Source organism: Dipodomys spectabilis, unplaced genomic scaffold, assembly GCF_019054845.1.
Source record: "Dipodomys spectabilis isolate Male_0828 unplaced genomic scaffold, ASM1905484v1 ptg000047l, whole genome shotgun sequence".
NCBI lineage: Eukaryota > Metazoa > Chordata > Mammalia > Rodentia > Heteromyidae > Dipodomys > Dipodomys spectabilis.
In genome coordinates, this window is record NW_024870724.1 from 2984092 (window position 1) to 2999531 (window position 15440).

The following is a 15440-nucleotide window of genomic DNA, read 5'->3' on the forward strand; positions in this document are numbered from 1 at the left end:
AGAAAAAGGCCTGAACTGGCTAAAGTGGGAGAGGGCTATTCTTGTACAAGAGAAATTAGGTACAGTGCTCAGGTCCCGAGTTCATGCTCCAGGACAGGTGTATGTGTGCACGTGTGCGTGTACACACACACACACACACACACACACACACACACACAGAGACTAGAAGTAAAGCTGTGACACAAAATGGTAAAGTACTGGGCTCCTGCATTGAGCTCATGGTCAGCACCCAGGTCCTGTGTTCATCCCCAAAACCTTGCCACCCAGAGCTCAACTAGGAGAGGTCAAAGGTTTTAAAACCTAATGTGCTTCAGCAGTCCTAGATGACAGGAAGCATGGTGAGATCAGACATGTGCTTGGATTTCCAAAGCTTCTGGAATCCTAGCAGAGGCATCATAGGCCCATCATCACCCTCAATGAAACATTTCTTGAGGTTAAGTGCCCTAGTTGTCTGCCAGAAATACTCCTGAATTATATTGAGTACAGTATCTGAACACCAGAATATAGTCTCACAAAGGCAGGATAAGTGCTGGGAACATGGCCTGCCACAGGAGGTGGCACAAATGAAGGCTTCCTGTCAAAACAGAGCACTGGGCAGAGAGATAGCTTGAGGTACAAAGAGGCCTTTTTATCCTGACCTTCAGAGCCCATCCACACTCATCCTCACTAATTGGCCCAGATGGAGTTGTTTGTTACACAGCTGTACAGGACTGAGTCCTTTTGTCTGCCTGTCCAGACAATGAGAGAGCCTTCTTCCAGCAGGCCTGGGAGGCAGAGAAACCCTCAGGCTGCACTGGTAACTGTGAGGGGAGCCCAGGAACACACACTGTCATGAAAGCAGTCTCTGTGTTATGAAATCATTTTATTGAAAACAAATTTTCTAGCTTGGTGCCTTTCATCATAGCTACTCTGGAGCTTCACCTATGGGAATACATCCACACATACACAAAGACATGGAAGCAGGTCCTGGGGTTGAACTATGAGCATAGGCATTGTCCCTGAGTTACTTTTGCTCAAGAGTAGTGCATTAACCTGGAGCCACAGCCCCACTTCTAGGTTTTCTGTATCTCTTAGAAATAACAGTGTCATGGACTTTCCTATGCTGGCTGGATTCAAACTCAGATTCTCTACATCTCAGCCTCCTGAGGAGCTGGGATTACAGTCAGCAGCCACTGGCACCTGCCTTTCTTTTCTTCTTCATTTTTTAATCTGGACAATCTGACTACTTAACAGCATCATTCCAATGTCTTGAGTTTATAAGTAAACTACCCAATGTTCTTTATAGGTGCTTTCTCTGAGAAGGATTTTCTCTCCTCATCTTCTCTGTAAAGAGGTTTGAAGCCAAAAGTGAGAAATGAGTGCCCAATGATTTTGACAGCAAATGTCCACAGGACATGCCAGTTCAGTTACTTAGCATTGAGCTGCAGTGCATTTACTGTCTCAGAATGAGAGGACCAAAAGCTGGAGTGATCCTCATACTGTCTGCCTATAAAATTATCTAATAATTTTGAGTGTTTTGTGTCTCCAACCTGAAGTATCTAGAACATACTTGAAGCATCTCCACGTTTCCTTTTTTCTCTAGTACCTCTCGAGATTTAGACTAAGGGTTTGTGTGGAGCAGATCCTTGGCGAATCACCGAGGAAAGCCACTTGAAGTCTCCTCAGGAGATCTCTGTTCAAAGCCAGCTGGAGCAGGAAAGTCTGCAAGACTCTTATTTCCAATAAACCACCAGAAAACCAGAACTGAATCCGAGGCCCAGAGGGTAGAGCTCCAGCTTTGAGAAAGAAAGCCGAGCAGGAGATACAAGCCAGACCTGGCAGGTAAGCCTGGCAGGTGCTTATGTCCAATTAACCCAGATGGCTAGAAGTGGAGCTGTGGCAGTGGTAGAGTCTCAGCCTTGAGAAAAAAGCTGAGAAACACATAGGGCCCTGAGTTTAAGTCCTGAGATGGCCACCAAAAAAATTCAAAAAGAGAAGGCCAAGTTTATGTATGAGTGTCCTACCTACTAATGTGTGTATATTACCTCCCTGAGTGCAAACAGATTGTATGCAATGCTTCTCCTTTTATGTACAGATTTATTTTTCAGATAGGCTTGTTGCACATATTGCATCGTTCTCTTCTTTTCAGGCCCATGGCTTTTCTCTTCCAGAGTTCCAGGCCTGTGTCCTTATATGATGCACACTTAAGATCTCAGCAGCCTTTATTTACATTTTATTATGAGGCCAAGGCAGGAGCAGTCACAAATCAGGCAGGGTGCCACGCCGACCCCAGTAGAGTCTGCTTAGCATGGGAAACCATCTATCAGACCATGATAGGGGCTTCGAGACCTATCTCTGAGTTTTGGGACTTCACCGAAGTCTACCTCAGAGAATGGGGCTTTACAGAAACCTATCTCCAAGTTTTGGGACTTCACCGAAGTCTACCTCGGAGAATAGGGCTTCTAAGAGGCCTACTCCTGGGAAAAGGCTGGAAAAACCCCTGGGAAAAGATGTGTTTCTGCCTTTCTTCACTGCATAAGAGTGCCTATTAATCTTTTACTGCTTCTACTGCTCTTTGTACTTGCTCATTGTCAACGTTCCCTTATTCAAAGCTCTTTCTTAAGAGTGTTGACGACCTCAATATCTGATGAGTGTCTTAAAAATATGACTAACTCACCAGAGTTAAGTGCTACCCTGAAACACCTCTTATGGAGGCTAGGAGATAAGTTATAAGTAAATATAAAAGTATTGGGGGTTTCACAAAGTCACTTCAGCAGAAGGAATTATTTGTAAGGGATTTACAAGAAGCTGTAGGCTCAGCTAGAACAGAAAGAATGTATGGCAATTGCTGAGATAATTACTTAGGAGAAAGAATGTCCTGCTATTTACTAAGAGAATTGCTAGACCTAGAGAATTGCTAGATCCAGGTCTCCTTGAGGTTTACTATTAAAGAAGAAACAGGAAAGATCTATTTGGGAAAGTTAAGGCCTCTATAAAGATAGGTAATGGTTAATTGGTGACAAACATCGAAACCCAAACCCATTGTATTCCTTAGAGATAAGCCGGAGACAAATGCCTATCAGGTGCCCAGCTGGTGACCACCCAAGAAAGAAGCCCTGCAGCAAGATTGTGTAACCTTTTGCCCTTCCTCATGGAACTTTTGCTATAAAAGTTTGTTATCCTCTGCATTAAATCGCACTCAGCATCCACTCCTAATGTGTGTGAGTTGTCTGTTTGCCATCTCCCCACCTATTCCAGGTTCCTCCCTTAGGTGTCCTCCGTCGTCCCGACAGAACCCAGTCCGCGGCAGCAGGGGAAGAAAAGATCAGGGTTTTTGAAATAACTAGTATTCAGAAAATTAAACTTGGGGGATGTAAAATGGTAGCATACTTAGGTAGAAACTACCATTAAGAAAAAGATGAGAGGGCTGGGAATGTGGATTAGTGAGAGAGTGCTTTTCCCTGCCATGCAAGAAGCCCTACAGAGGGTTTGATCCCTCTGTAGCACATGCACAGAAAAAGCCAGAATTGGTGCTGTGGCTCAAGTAGTAGAGTGCTAGAGACAGTGCCCAGGCCTTGAGTTCAACTCAAGTACAAGTAACTTCTCATTACCAAGGGAAATCCAGGAAGTTCTTTATTTTTATTTATTTATTTTTTATTTTTTTACGAGGGCTGAGAACCGAACCCAGGGCCTTGCGCACCTGGTGGGCACCTTTCCGCTGGGCTAAACCCCCAGCCCCCCAGGAAGTTCTTGAACAGCTGCCCTTTCAGAAGTGGAATCAGAGTGTCATTGACTTTCCTGCCCTGTCTGGCTTCACCCTGTGATCCTCAGACCTCAGCCTCCTGAGCTATGGTGCTGGGCCTTAGCTACTGGTGCTCTGCTAGGTCAGAACTGTAATGACATTGACAATACAAGTCAACTGCTTATCACAAAGGGCTTGGGAGCATATTAAGCCTTTCAAAAATAGACCTTTCAGAACCCTGTAGGACACAAGGTTATAATGCTAGGGTCTGAGAGGCTGGGCATATGGATCTGCTAAACTTGAACCTTGAGCTATGACTCCAATTCTGGTGTACATCAGCATCAGGGTACATTTTCCAGAGAATGTTCTCCTAATTAGCAAATAGGAAAAGTACTTTGATTAACCCTCAATTTTTCCCATTGTGTGTCTTGAACTCAAGCTTGGGCACTGTTTCTGAGCCATTCATCTCAAGGCGAACACTCTACCACTTGAGCCATAGCCCTACATGGGGTTTTTTGGTGGGTCATTGGTGATAAGAGTTTAACAGGCTTTCCTTGCCCAGGCTGTCTTTGAACTGTGGTCTTCGGATCTCAGCCTCCTGAGAAGATAGGGTTCCAGGAGTGAGCCACTGGCATCTGGCCTATCGTTTTTGCCAGTGCTGGGGCTTGAAGTTAGGGCCTGGGTACTGTCTCCATGCTTCTTTTTCTCAAAGCTAGTGCTCTACCACTTGAGCATTCCACAGCTTCTGGCTTTTTCTGAGTATGTGGCACTCAGGATTCAAACCCTGGCATTCATGCATGTTGAGCAAGCTCTCTACCACTAAGCCACATTCCCAGTCCCACCCTTAGAATTTTATCCCTCAACTTGCCTATCCTCAAGGAACGGCGTCTGAGTATAAATCATCTAACGAAATTCCTATAGGAATGTGTTAAAGATACACAAGAAAAATCTCATATTTTGGAAAGACTCTAAACATGTGAAGACTGTGACAAATGCCTCCATTTAATTATGTATCATGTTTCAACACTTAATAAAGTATTAATGACAAATGAGTCAATGTCCTAAATTATTGTGTATAATTTTATAATAGATGTGCAAAATGTAATAAATATTATGTGTATAATAATATTTATACAATAAACAATAAGTAAATGAATAAAATATACAAATACAGAAATACAAAATCAATAATAAAAATCATAGTTTGTATTAAACATACACATGTAATATGTAACATATATTACACATGTACATAAATATTGTTTTCCATTATAGGGACTTAATTCAGGCCTTGGGAACTCTACCCTGAATTTCTTTTCCTCAAGGACAGTGAACTTCCCCTTCACCTACGATGCAAAAGAGTTACTCGGATGGTGAGATCAAATCCCAGCAGTGGCAGAAAAACTAGCCCCAGTTCCAATACAGTGACTTAATTATTTTTAATGGAAGCAGTTTTGTTTATCCAGTTCCATACTGAACATTTTGAAAACAGCACTGTATAATTTTGTATATATATTCAGACATCCTTCCCTTACCTGCAAAGTGCTTCTCTGAGCTCTAAATTGTTTCTTTTTTTGTGCATTTTTTTGTTGTATAAATATTGTATAGAGGGGTTACAGTTACATGAGCAAAGTAATGAGTACATTTACTCTTGAGCATTGTTGCCTCCTCCTTTGTTTTCCCCTTGCCATCCCTTCCCTCCCACCTAAACAGCTATCCCCCCACCCCCCCAGCTGAGGTCAGTGACTTAATTTTTGTTTTTGGCTTGGCACAGGATTTGAACTCAAGTAGTAGAAACTCTGCACCTTCTCTCACATTGCTACAGATTTACCAAGATCCTGAGTTCAAATCCCAGGCTAGGAAAGAAAACTGGCAGAAATTCCAAACCAGGGGGATTTTTTTTCAATTTAGTTAAATAATTAATTAATTTTTTTACTTATTCTTTTTTTTTTTTTTTGCCAACAATGGAGCTTGAACTCAGGTCGTGGCAACCCTATCTCAGCTTTGATTGCCTTAGACTGGGCTGCAGCCTCTCACCCTTAGTCAATGCTGGGATCCTAGGCCCAAAGGGCTTACAGGAAGGAAAAAAAAGTGGGACAGCACAAAAAGTGGCAAGCTGCAAAGAACTGGGGGTTTTACATTATTTTTTTCTTTGCAGGATAACCATCCTGAGTCTGAATGACATGGCTGCAAAGTGGAGCTGGACTGCTATTCCTGAAGGCTGGTGGGCCATCAGGGAAGCCATAGGCCAACCTGTCAACATAGGTCCTGGGTTAAAAATCTAAGTCCTGACACCTACCAATGGCAGGACATCACAAGAGACTCATTCCTATGCATAGGAATACTGATTGAAAGAGTAGTTCGTGCATCAGTCGAGTCTAAAAGGGGATGTAATAATCCTAGGATGCTGATTGATTTTAATTGATAGTTTATTAAGCATGAAAAGAATAATATTACTTCAAAGGGAGTATAATAAATACCTAAGAGTTGGTAGGAATGTATTAGGCGTCATTCAGTCAGATAGATGGCTCTGACACTCTATCAATATGTATTAATTGTTTACCACCATCTGCCAATCCATGTATCACTGTTTTGGCCAAACCTGGGGCTCCATCTCAGTGCCTGGGAACCACCTCACAGCTTCGTTGGCTAGAGGCTGCCATGCACACCCTTACCCATTCATGAATTGGGCCTGCTAGGCCCGGGTTTGGATCCCAGCACTGCCAAAAATTTAATCTTGGAGTAAGAAGCCTAGTGTGACACATGTTTTCCTTTTCTGGGAGAGTCCTGGGTGTCAGGTCTGATAGTGAACATATCTGCAAATCTAGATGCTATGTGATAGGAAGTAAACAATGTAAGAAATGGTATAAGTGTCCTCAGAGTCAATAAAATACATGGTAAATAAATGAATAAAACAAGAAATGAAATGTATAACCATACCAAACATGATATTGTCTGACTATATGGAAGTATAAATCCTGTCTTTAAAATGTAAATAAAATGTATATGCGGAGATGTTTTGCAGGACTGAGGCTTGAATTCAGGCCTAGGAAACAGGACTGTCTTTCTTGGCTTCAAGTATGGTGTGATTCCCCTAGCCCAACAGTGCTGCCTATTTACCCAGACCTTGAGTTCAAATCGCAGGCCTGGCAAAAAAATTGGCACAAATTGCAAAACAGGGAGATAAATAATTGTTTTTTAAATTTTTTAAATTGTTTGAATTTTTTAATTGTTTTAATATTTTAATCTAATTTTTTTGTTTGTTTTTGGCCATGCACGTGGCTTGAACTCAGATCGTGACAGCTCTGTCTCAGCTTCCATCACACTAGCCTGGGGTGTAGCCTCCAGAGCCAAAGCCGAGGTCTGACAGGAAAACAAAATGAAAATGACACTAAAACAAGCCACGAGCCGCCCATGGTAGGCGGTTTCTTGGCTTTGGTTCCTTGCACGGTGACCATCCTAGGTCTGAATGACATGGATGCCACACACAGGTGACCTGTCATTGCTGAAGGCTGGCAGACTGTCAGGAAAGCCATAGGCCAACACGGCAACACAGTCTCTGAGTTCAAATCCTGGTCCTGACACCTACCAATGGCAGGAGATCCCAAGAGACTCCTGCCTGTGCATAGAAATTCCGATGGAATGGTATCCAACTTATGATTGAATAGTTGGTGCAGCGGTCTAGACTCAAATTAGATGCAATAATCCTAGGACGCTGATTAAACTTAATTAATGGTTAATTAGGCATGAAAAGAATAATATGCCTTCAATGGAGGCATAATAACTACCTAAGACTTGGTAGGAACGAAGCAGATGTCATTGAATACTGGATACACAGCTCTGGTACTCTGTACTAATATGTATTTATTGGTGTACTACCATCTGCCTATCCGTGTATGGCTATTTTGGCCACCCCTGGGGCTCTATCTCAGAGCCTGCCAAAAATTTCATCCTGGAGTAAGAACCCAAGTGCGACACCTGTTTTCCTTTTCTGTGAGAGTGCCGGGTGTCAGGCATGATGGAGAACATGTCTACAAATCTAAATGCTATGTGATAGGGTGTAAACAATGTAATACATGGTTAGGTGTCATCACAGTCGATAAAATAAACAGTAAATAAATGAATACAACAAAATGTACAGTGAATAACCACACCAAACATGATATAGACTGAACACCTGTCTGGAAGTTCAATCCTATCTTTAAAATACATGTAAGGACTACGTTTTCCAGGGTTGGGGCCTGAATTCAGGCCTAGGGAAGAGGCCTGACTTTCTGATCTTCAAGCATAGAGAGCTTCCCCTTGACCCAGAGTGCAACAGAGTTACCCAGAGCCTGAGTTCAAATCCCAGGCCTTGCAGACAAAAAATAGCACATATTCCAAGCCAGGGAGCTTCATTAGCATTTTTCATATTTTTTTAAAGTTCACTTGGCCTTTATTTGATACATTTTGATTTTATAACATGAGAGTTTTTCAAAAAAGGGTTTAAACGTTTACATTTCAGCATAGCACATTGGTGTTTCCATTTTGACCATCTGCCATGAAGAGTGAGAATGAAAATGAGTACATCATTCCTCCCTAGAGGGACAGTTGATGTTATTTCTATTTAGAGTTATTTCTATAACTATAAACTCTCTGCAATTGTATCGTATGAGTTTTCCTCAGTGCCTACCACAAAATACACTAGGGGAGTCCTCATACCACAAAAGGTTGGGTTTCTGAATAAAACCTCACTTCTCTGAGGACAGTAGGTACTTGTAAGCATTATGGGAATAAAGTGAATTTTAAAATGAGAAACTGAAACATTGGGACTGGGATGTAGCTCAGTAGTGGAGTACTTGCTTAACGAGCATAAGACCCTGGAAGAAAAGGAAGACAAGTTTCCTAAAGCTCAGAAGGTTAGTATTTTTTGATCTGTATGAACAAACTTTTTTCTTTCTTTTTTTTTTTTTTTTTGTCGGTGGTAGGGCTTGAACTCTGGGCTTGGCTGCCCGCCTTCAGCTCTTCAACTCATGGCAAGTGCTCTACAGCTTGAACCACAGTGCCATTTCCAGTTTGTTAGAGATAAGCCACAGTGCCATTTCTGGTTTATTGGAGATAAGAGTCTCATGGACTTTCCTTTCCAGGCTGGCTTTGAACCACCATCCTCAGATCTCAGCCTCCTGAGTAGATAGGATTATAGGCATGAGCAACCGACGCCCAGCACATGAACAAATTTATTAAAGATTGATTGTGAGGAATGAAACTTGGAATACACTTTTAATATAAATAACTTATAATGCCATCGTTAAGGCACTAATTCAGAAGTATTTATTCATTGGCTAGTTTCTGAGTTTATTTAAAGATATATATATATACATTTTAATATATATACATATATATTATTAAAACATAGCTTTGAAGTGTACCTAAAAGCATATGTGTTCATGTAAAGTTATACAACTGCACAAGCTTGATTTTTTATTTTCAGTTTGTTGGTACCATAAATTAGGTGGGATGTGTGTACTGTTGTTTTGTTCTCTGTTTTTGGAGGAGTTCTCTCTGCTTTCTTCCCCTACCCCCCTCTCTCTGCACTTGAATTCAGCTTGCTCTTTCTTAGCTTGATTGTTCATAGCTGCTTTTCTACCACTTCAGGCATACCTGTAGCCTGGCTTTTTACCAGTAAATTGGAGATGTTTTCTCTCAGGCTTTTCTGCCTGGATTGGCTTTGAAACTTCATCTTCCAGTTCTCACCTCTTGAGTAGCTGGGATTATAGATGTGAGCCACTGGGGTGCTTAGGGATGAATTCAAATTTGGTTGGTGTACTCTTTCTGTTTTTCTAAGCATGGGGTCATCTACTATAGAATTTCTCTGAATATCCTGGGTCTGAAGTAAGATACATAATACACATGCTAATCTGTATAGTTCTCATAAGATGTAATCAATTTAATACATGTTATAAGTGTAATAATAGTCAATATAAATAAAGAATGAATAGTGCAAAAAATAAAATAAATACACAGGCAAATAATATGCGGTAAACATAAGTATGTAGATATTACTCATTATTTCAAATGTGGATGAATATTACTTTAACAGGGCTGGGGATTGAATTCAGGCCTAGGGAACAGGCCTGAATTGCTTGTCTTCAAAGATGGTGAGTTTCCCCATCCTCCATAGTGCATTAGAGTTACCCAGACTCTGAGTTCAAATCCCAGGCTTGACAGGAATAAAAAGGCACGAATGTCTAGCTGGGGAGCTTTATTAATATTTTTACAATTTTTTTGTCATGGGGCTTGAGTTCTGGCCTTGGGCACTGTCCCTGCACTCTTCAACTGAAGGCGAGCACACTACCGCTTGAGCCACAGCACCACTTCTGGTTTTCTAGTGCTCTATTGGAGATAAGAGTCTCATGGGCTTTACAGCCTGGGTTGGATTGAACCACAATCCTCAGTCTCTTGAGTAGCTAGGATTATAGGTGTGAGCCACCAGCGCCCGGTTATTTTTATATATTAATTTTTTGATTGATTGATTGCCAATCACGGGGCTTGAACTGAGGTTGTGGCAACACTGCCTCAGCTTCCATTAACCTAGGCTGGGATAGTGCAGCCTCTGGACCCACAGCCGATCATGGGTTGGTATGCCTCGGGGGCTGACAGGAAAACAAAATGAAAACAGCACCGAAAAAAACCACAATCTGTGGATGGTCAGCGGTTTCTTGGTTTTCCTTCTTTGCATGGTGACCATCCCGGGTCCAAATGACACGGCTGCAACCTGTAGGTCACCTGGCACTGCTGAAGGCTGGCAGGCTGTCAGCGAAGCCCTAGGCCAACCTGAACACCTAGGTCCTTAGTTTGAATCCCGGTCATGCCACTTACAAAGGGCTGGGGAGCCTAAGAAACAATTGCCTGTCCTGAGGAGCACCAGAGGAATGTGAACAATGTCATGGTTCGATGAGTAGTTCATCAATCAGTCTAGCAGAAAATTAGACCCAATAATCACAGGACACTGACTAATTTTAATTCATAGTTTATTATGCAGTAAAAGAATACTATTGATTAAATGGAGTCCTCACTAAAGACCTGAGAATCCATAGGAGCGTACTATGTGTCATTGAATACTAAATAGACATTACTGGCAGTATGTAAATATCTAAATTTATATCTATTTGTATACCATCATCTGCATAGAACATTTTTGCTATTTTGGCCAAATCTGAAACTTGTTCCCAGGTCTTGGGATCCACTTGACACCTGCATGGGCTAGAGGCTGCAGTGCTGACACTGACCCCTTCATGAATTGGGCCTCCTAGTCCCTCAGTCAAGGTACCATCATTACCAAACGCTTCTTCCTGGTGTAAGATTCCATGTGACACCTGTGTTCCTTTTCTCTGCAAGTGTTGGGTGTCAGGTATGCTGTACATATTATGTCTGCAAAGCTACATGCTATGGAATAGATTGGAACAAATGTAATAAATGCTATAGGTGTACTCACAGTCCATAAAATAAATGCTAAATCAATCAATCAATCAATAATAATAAAATATAATGAATCACTGCAACAAACACGATTCAAAATGAATATAGAGGTATAACTCAAATATTTAAAATGTCTATAAATGTTATGTTTTTCAGTAATGGTGCTTGAATTCAAGCCTAGGGAAGAGTTGAGAAGTACATGCATGATTCGCATAAGAAATGATCTTAATTAAGAGGGCATGAAGTGTGACAATAATAATTACATTCAGGATATCGAGGCATTGGGAAAGATCCAACAATCGGTAGTTACATGGAAGATAGGATTCCAACGCAGCTCACCACATCTTCAACTCTATACAAACACGCCTTTATTAGCATATTAATTTCAGCTTATGAATGGGTGAATATGGTTCTCCACCCCCACCCCGGGGCTAGATCTCAGGTCCTGGGTATATTCTAACTCCTTAGTGGCTCACAAGTTGGTGTGCTCATGTGGACCCATTTGGCAATTGGTTCTGCTAGGCCCTGAGTTCAAGTTCCAGCACTGCCAAAAGGTTCATCCTAATATGAGATGTCAAACCTTGTAGATGTTTTCCTATCCTGTGCGAGTCCTGGGTCACAGCTAGGATCTAGAAAGCACAGGCAACTCTATACCCGTGGGAAAAGGTTGTCATCCATGTGAGCACAGTATATGTCATCCTATACTCAATAAAATACACAATATATAGATGAATTAGACACAAAATAAAAAGATTAACTACACTGAAAACAAGGTGCATACCACACCTGTATGTAAATAGAGATCCTAGATTTAAAAGAGATGGGCTTGTCCAGTGCTGGGGCTTCAAATCAGGACCAGTACCAGGTCTGACCTTATAGTCTTCAAGGACAGTGAGCTTCACCTTCCCCCACAGTGCAACAGATTTACCCAAACCTGAGTTCAAATCCCAGCTCTTGCAGTAAAATGGCACAAATTCTGAGCTAGGGTTCATCGTTCATAGTTTTTTCATTTTTTTTTTTCCAGATTCGGGGCTTGAACTTAAGTCATGGCAACTCTGCCTCAGCTCTAATCATCCTAGGCTGCAGCCTCTGGACCCACAGCCAGTCCTGGAACCCTCAGACTCTGGGGTTTGCTGTAAAAAAAAAATAACTTTCGAGGGGAAAAAAAGCGGAGGAAATTCCACCTGGTTCTTTTATGTTTATTTTCCTTTGCATGGTGACCATTCTGGGTCCAAACATGGCTGCCTGCAGAGTGAGGGTGACCTCCCATGGCTGAAGACCTGCTGATTTTTGGGGGAGCCACAGGCTAACCAGACAGTGAGGGCCCTGAGGATGAATCCCAGTCAGCCCTGTTACAATGAGGGAATGGCTGGAGATCCTGGGACACTCGTTTCCAGACCTAGGAAGAGTCGTGGAATGCAGTCAATCTCATCCTTGAATGAGTAGTTCCTGCTTGATGTGAATAGGAAAAGATAGGCAAGACTCATGGGGTATCGATTATTTTTAATGAAGAGTTGATGAAACATGACCATAATCATCACAGTCATGAAATGGAGGCATTGGGGAAGATCCAAGAATCGTTAGTCACAAGGTAGATTTGATTCTACCACTGGTCGCCATCACTGTGGGGCTCAATCTCAGGTCCTGGGAATGGCCTAGCTCCTTAGTGGCTGAAAGTCTGGTGTGCTTTCCTGGACCCATTTGCCTATTGGGCCTGCCAGTCCCCGAGGTCAGATCCCAGCACTGCCAAAAGATGAATCCTGATGTGAGAAGCCAATCGTTGCAACTGTTTTTCTGTGAAAGTACTGGGTCTCAAATAGGATGCAGTATGCAATATAGGCAACTATATATTCATGGGAATCAGTTGCCATCCATGTCAGCACAGTTATAGCTTTCATCATGTGTAATAAAATACAAAATGCATCCATGAGTAAGACATACAATAAAAAGAATAACTACACTGAATGCATGATGCATTCCACATCTCTATGTAAAGAGAGGTCCTATGTGTAAACAGGTGAGCATAGGATTTTTGCCAGTGCTGGGGCTTTAGTTCAGGCTGTAGGACTAGGCCTGACCTTGTAGTCTTCAAGGATGGTGAGCTTCACCTTCCCCCACAGTGCAACAAAGTTACCCAGACCTGAGTTGGAATCTCAGAGGTGGCAGAAAAATGGTGAGAATTCTGAGCCAGGGTGTATTATTATTATTATTATTATTGCCAAGCATGGGATTTTAACTCAGTTCATGACAACTCTGCCTCAGGTTCGATCACCTTAGGCTGGTGGGCTCCCATGGGCCCGTAGCCAATCCTGAGATCCTAGGCTCTGAAGTTTGCAGGAACAAATCACAGAAAAATGATAGAAAAAATGTGGCAGGATGGATTTTTTATATTTTCTTCTTTTGCACAGTGACCATCCTGGGTCTGAATTACACGGCTGCAAAGGGTACTTCACCTTGCATTGGCAAAGGTTAACGGGCTATCAGGGAAGAAATAGGCCCTTGCGGCAACATAGGCCCTGAGCTTGAATCCTGGTCCTGACACCTACCAGTGGGGGGAGATCCCAAGATACTTGTTCCTATGCATGGGAATAACAATGAAATGTTAGCAAACTCATGATTGAATGAGAAGTTTCTGTGTGTATTGGTCTAGTCCAAAATTAGATGCAATGATCCTAGGACAATGATTCATCTTAATGAATGGTTTATTAAGCATGAAAAGAATACTATTCCTTCAATGGTGGCATAATAAAGACCTAAGAGGTAGTAGGAATGTAGTTGATGTCATTGAATCCTAGGTAGATGTCTCTGGCACTCTGTACAAATATATATTTTTTGGTGTTCTACCACCTGTCTACCCGTGTATGGCTATTTTGACCACCCCTGTGGCTCAATCTCAGGGTCTGGAAATTCCCTGGCAGCTTCATTGGCTAGAGGTTGCCATGTTGACACACCCATTCAGGGTCTGAATTGGGTCTGCCAGGCCCTGAGTTCAGATCCCAGCCCTGGCAACAATTGGATCATGGAGTAAGAAGCTGAGTGTGATACCTGTTTTCCTTTTCTCTGAGAATCCTGGGTGTCAAATTTGATGGACAACACATCTACAAATCTAGATACTATGTGATGGGTTGTCATCAATATCATAAATGGAATATGTATCATCACTGTCAATAAATAATCTCATATCTAAAATATACTTGGAACTCAAAAAATTAAATCCCCCAACAACAAATCCTCAAAGAAACAACTGCCCACTAAATAAGTGGGCTAAAGATTAAAGAGAAATTTCTCTGTAGAGGAAAGAATCATGGCCAATAGAAACATGAAGAAATGCTCAACCTCCCTAGCCATAAAAGAAATGCAAATCAAAACAACATTGAGATACCACCTCACCCAGTTAGAATGGCTATAATCAAGAACTCTAATAACAACAGATGCTGGAGGGGATGTTGACAGAAGGGAACCTTACTGCATTGTTGATGGGAGTGTAAACTTGTTCAACCACTTTGGAAAGTAGTATGGAGGTTCCTCAAAAGACTCCACATAGAGCTCCCCTATTTCCCAGAAATCCCACTTTTGGGCATTTACCCAAATGTTTACAAACAAGACCACACTAAAGCTACCAGAATGACTATGTTTATTGCTGCACTATTTACTATAGCTAAGATATGAAACCCATCCAGATGCCCCTCAGTAGATGAATGGATCAAGAAAATGTGGTGTATATACACAATGGAATTGTATGCCTCCATCAGAAAGAATGACATTGCCCCATTTGTTAGGAAATGGAAAGACTTGGAAAAAAATTTTATTAAGTGAAGTAAGCCAGGTCCAAAGAAATATAGGTCCCATTGTTTCCCTTATTTGCAATATCTCATATATGTTTGAGTCAAGAGAAAAGGTCAGATAAGGTGATGATAGGGAAATGAACCCTAAGATATGTACTCAAATGTTTTTTTTTCTTTCTTGAGATTGTTTCTAACACATTTATAAGATTGTTTCTTTGTTGCTTTGTATGTCCCTTCCCCACAGTATAACCCCTGCTTTCACTGTATTTGATGTAGGTATAATATGTGGAGGGGAAGGGGAAAAACAAACCGTTTAAATAGGGATACAGGTGGACCCACTCCAACAATGAGATGTACAAGTCGTTATGTGGAAAAAGAACTTTACAACTTTGGTGTGGCAGGGGTAGAAAGGGGGGAGGAGCGGAGAGGATTGTGGGGGGGGGGCTGGGAGGAGGATGGGAAGGGATGGGAAGGGG